General features: G+C 32.0%; 1 long non-coding RNA gene across 1 annotated transcript; it reads left to right on the top strand.

Moving 5' to 3' along the window:
* Positions 1 to 900: 900 nt before the first annotated feature.
* Positions 901 to 4329, top strand: LOC129249833 (uncharacterized). Its single transcript, XR_008582734.1, has 3 exons — positions 901 to 1631; positions 3857 to 3985; positions 4049 to 4329. It is a non-coding gene; the product is annotated as an uncharacterized LOC129249833 (long non-coding RNA).
* Positions 4330 to 4565: the final 236 nt, after the last annotated feature.

The raw sequence follows: 4565 nt of genomic DNA, 5'->3' as shown, positions 1-4565 counted from the left end.
TGTCAAAATTCTGAATCGATGATAAAACATAGCTGAACGAAAAATGGGCAATGAATCCGAACGCCACAAAACTACCGCTTTCTGCATATTATTGTGTGTTACACCCATGGACAAAAGAATACCAATAAATGCAAGAGGTTCAGTGCTGGTCTAATCAATCCAAACTCTTTGTTTTGAATCAGGATGTGCTTCATAATATTTTTAAATGGCCTCTCTATCCATTTGTTTTTGAAATGATAATGAATGAAATATTGGGTGTAAAAAATTTCTTGAATACCTCAATAGCAACGGAGTTTTGGTGCATTGGCATAGAGCGAAATCGCATAGTATTATGTTGACGAGTAGCCGCACATGGCTCATCTTTCTTCCATTCTATTCCATCTCTGCCGTAGGAAGAATGCTCATTAGCACTTTGTTCAGGCGTAGCCGTCGGCTCATGCAATAAATCGTACTTGATTTTTTCGTCACTTTCAAATATTTCATTTGGTTCGAATATTTCTTCTTACTCAATATCATATGCATCTTCTTCAGGCAAATAGTCAACATCTCGATCATCATCAATACCATATGAATCCTCTTCCTCATCGTTTTCTTCATCTCTATTTTCACGACGAATATCACTCAAGAAAGCCGAAGAAATTCGGTTATAAAAATCAATACTCAAGCTTCTCCTACGTAATTTTGTGTTATGAATAAATTCCACTTCATCACCCATTATGATCAAAACAAACGAAAAAAAATATCGCTTAATTGACGCTTTATTTGGCGCGTAAACACCTTGTTTTTGTCACTAACGTGTTATATGTTCAACGTTTACTGGGCAACTGATGAACAGAATGAGAAAAGGAAACGACGAATAATACATATGAACGCACACAAAAAATTCATATTCCAACCCGCTGTTGATTAATTTTATTCTCTGTGTTAACTTGTTACATTTCGCAGTTTGAATGATGGTTTGATCTCATACATAACTCATAGTGTGGCCGCTACAAGCCCTCAGAAGAAATTGATAAGTTGTTCATGGTCGAAGTTGATCAACAATATGGACCCCACATTACTCTTCGAGTTGCACATATTTACATCGGCTAATCAGCATCGTTTGCTTTGTAGTTGTCTTTCTGATTTGATTGTGCTTTTATTTAAACATGAGGACGATTTTTTTCTAGAGGATATTTGGTGTTTTTCTGAAGTGACGAGTTCAAAAATTTTTGTTTCGGCAAATTAATATAATTTAAATCTTTGATATATAATCTTTAGTAAGCGACTTCTAAGAACTTTGTTAAATGGTGTGTAATACTATAACGTGTTTTTTACTGGATTAACGAATAGGACTCGCTTTTCTTTATTGGCGATTTTGTTTGGTTTATCACGTCGGAGTGGATGGGTCGAAGTTAATACTTTTTACATACATTCTAAAAGTACTACTATTTTTGATATCAACTAAAAAAACTTGTATGGAAGTATAATATACAGTGGTCACACAATTATTCGTGCACTCGCAGTTTATAAACAGATACACCTGATACTTAGCACCATTAAACAAAAGAAAACACTTTTAATATATTCGTAAAAAATAACATTTAAGGAACAAAAACTTCCAAATTATTTGTGGAATTAAATAACTTAAGGTAAAAACGAAATAAGGTTTAATTTTATACAAAAATATTCGTATGTAGTCATATAAAAAATATTTTATTAAAAATAAATAGGTAAAACCAGTATTCAATACTTTGCTGGGCCAAGTTTAGGAGAAATATTTAGTATAATGTCTATTGCTCTGAAAAAAAACAGGCTGAGCTTTCCTTTTCTACCACGATATATTTGCTTATAATGTCTAAGTGCGTGGACCGAATTTAAAAATTATAACACGCAAATGTAGTCACTATATCAGCCTTTTGATTTATATTACTTTTTATAAATTAAAATTAAGATTTAATAGCAATATTTAACGTTAAAAATGCTTTAATAGCAATATTTAAGCTTGAAAAAATGCCCTATTACAGACGCTTATTTCACTTAAATACAAACACAGAAAAGTAACGAATTCTCTTATAAACACTCTTTATTAATTGAAGATTTGATTTAAAGCTATTTTCACTAAATAATACTACAAATTCTATTAGAATTTTATTATTACAAATGTTCTTCTGAACGTTTGTAATGCCGTGCAGAATAAATTTGAGGAGCGAACTGTCAAACAAACGATGAGAGAGAGAAGAACAAAGCGAAATGAGAAAACCCAGTCAACATAAAGGGAATAACTCTTATATTATTATCGCGCGATTTTTAGTCCAAATTTTCGCCTGCGGCGCTTTTTTGCTTTCAAATATACATATATATTACAAAAACAAATATTTTTAAAAATACTGAAAATTTGGAATAAAATCGCGCGATTTTTAGTCCAAATTTTCGCCTGCGGCGCTTTTTTGCTTTCAAATATACATATATATTACAAAAACAAATATTTTTACAAATACAGAAAATTTGGAATAAAAATCGCGCGATTTTTAGTCCAAATTTTCGACTGCGGCCCTTTTTTGCTTTCAAATATACATACATATTACAAAAACAAATATTTTTACAAACACTGAAAATTTGGAAAAAAAATCGCGCGATTTTTAGTCCAAATTTTCGACTGCGGCGCTTTTTTGCTTTCAAATATACATATATATTACAAAAACAAATATTTTTCCAAATACAGAAAATTTGGAATAAAAATCGCGCGATTTTTAGTCCAAATTTTCGCCTGCGGCGCTTTTTTGCTTTCAAATATACATACATATTACAAAAACAAATATTTTTACAAACACTGAAAATTTGGAAAAAAAATCGCGCGATTTTTAGTCCAAATTTTCGCCTGCGGCGCTTTTTTGCTTTCAAATATACATATATATTACAAAAACAAATATTTTTACAAATACAGAAAATTTGGAATAAAAATCGCGCGATTTTTAGTCCAAATTTTCGACTGCGGCGTTTTTTGCTTTCAAATATATGTACATACATATTACAAAAACAAGTATTTTTACAAACACTGAAAATTTGGACTAAAAATCGCGCGATTTTTTTTCCAAATTTTCGCCTGCGGCGCTTTTTTGCTTTCAAATATACATATATATTACAAAAACAAATATTTTTACAAATGCTGAAAATTTGGAATAAAAATCGCGCGATTTTTAGTCCAAATTTTCGCCTGCGGCGCATTTTTGCTTTCAAATGTACATATATATTACAAAAACAAATATTTTTACAAAAGCTGAAAATTTGGAATAAAAATCGCCTAAATTTTCGCCATCGGCACTCATAACTTTTACGATAAAACAACATTTTCATAAGTGCTATGAATTATAAAACCTAAGTTAAATGCTTGCTGGGTTGTCGACTGCTGTATTCTCTTCTCTTCAACTGTATTTCAGTACAAACTGCAAATGTGGTCGAAAAAAACCTAATTTTTAAACTTCTCCTGGGGGTTCTATAGGGACCCTAGGAGGTTGGGACTTTCACAGTTATAATGGTGTGACCTTGCTCTTTCTAATGGGCGTGGTGGGTGGTGCCACGCCCCCTCCCCCTCCGCCCCCCATTCAAATATATCGTGGTAGTAAAGGAAAGTTTTTCCAAAAAACAGTTTAAAAGGGGGGGGATAGAGGGGTGTATCACCATCTTAAGACTGAAAACCGCACCCTCCGGAGGCTTATAGTTTTTAAGTAATTTAATGTTAAAGTTCTGTAATTTCGCGAAAAGTTGGTGTTGCCATACACTTGAAATAAAAACTAAGTTCGTATGCAGAGATGTACAGTGGAGGGTTCCTTGTAAAATTGCACTGTTTTTTGCTCTAATTTAAAATTTATTGTAGAAATATTTTCGAAAATAAAAACATAAATTTCATTGAAACTTAAAAATAATGGCAATACTGCTGTTTCCGTGGCGCCGCAATCTGATGACGGATTCTTATAGAACTCGACAAAAGCAAACGAAATGAAAGGTACAATTTTTTGATATCTCCCTTAGTTTTCAAGTAATTTAATGTTAAAGTTCTCTAATTTAGCGCAAAGTTGGTGTTGCCATACACTTGAAATAAAAACGAAGTTCGTATGCAGAGATGTTCAGTAGAAGGTTCATTGTAAAACTGCAGTATTTTTTGCGGCTCCGACTCCATGCGCTACCCCCTCACTTGTTTTGAGAGAAATATGACGAATTTTCCAATGAAATTCACAGGAGATGTTCATTTCGTGCTTATTTTGCTAAAACTAGCACCAACCCTATTCAGTTAATAATAGTTTTTAAGTTAATTGTTGATAAAATTTGTCTTTTACCTTCACCAAATTTTGATAGAATAAGTGCACTTATCACATTTATTTTAATAAATATTGAAACTATATTAAAATACACACGCGTTTTTAACTCTTTTTATTTATTTATACCACAAAGTAACAATTTATATTGCATTTTTAAGTTGCTAACTCCAAATATGCCAGCTAAATTTACAATAACTGAAAAGCATGGCTGAATGGAGTGCTGCCAGAAGCAAAAAATAAAAAAAATAATAGAATGCGATTGAAAAC

Source organism: Anastrepha obliqua, chromosome 6 (genome assembly GCF_027943255.1).
Source record: "Anastrepha obliqua isolate idAnaObli1 chromosome 6, idAnaObli1_1.0, whole genome shotgun sequence".
Lineage (NCBI taxonomy): Eukaryota > Metazoa > Arthropoda > Insecta > Diptera > Tephritidae > Anastrepha > Anastrepha obliqua.
Note: the sequence above shows the minus strand (reverse complement) of the source record. Positions and strands in the feature narration are given on the sequence as shown.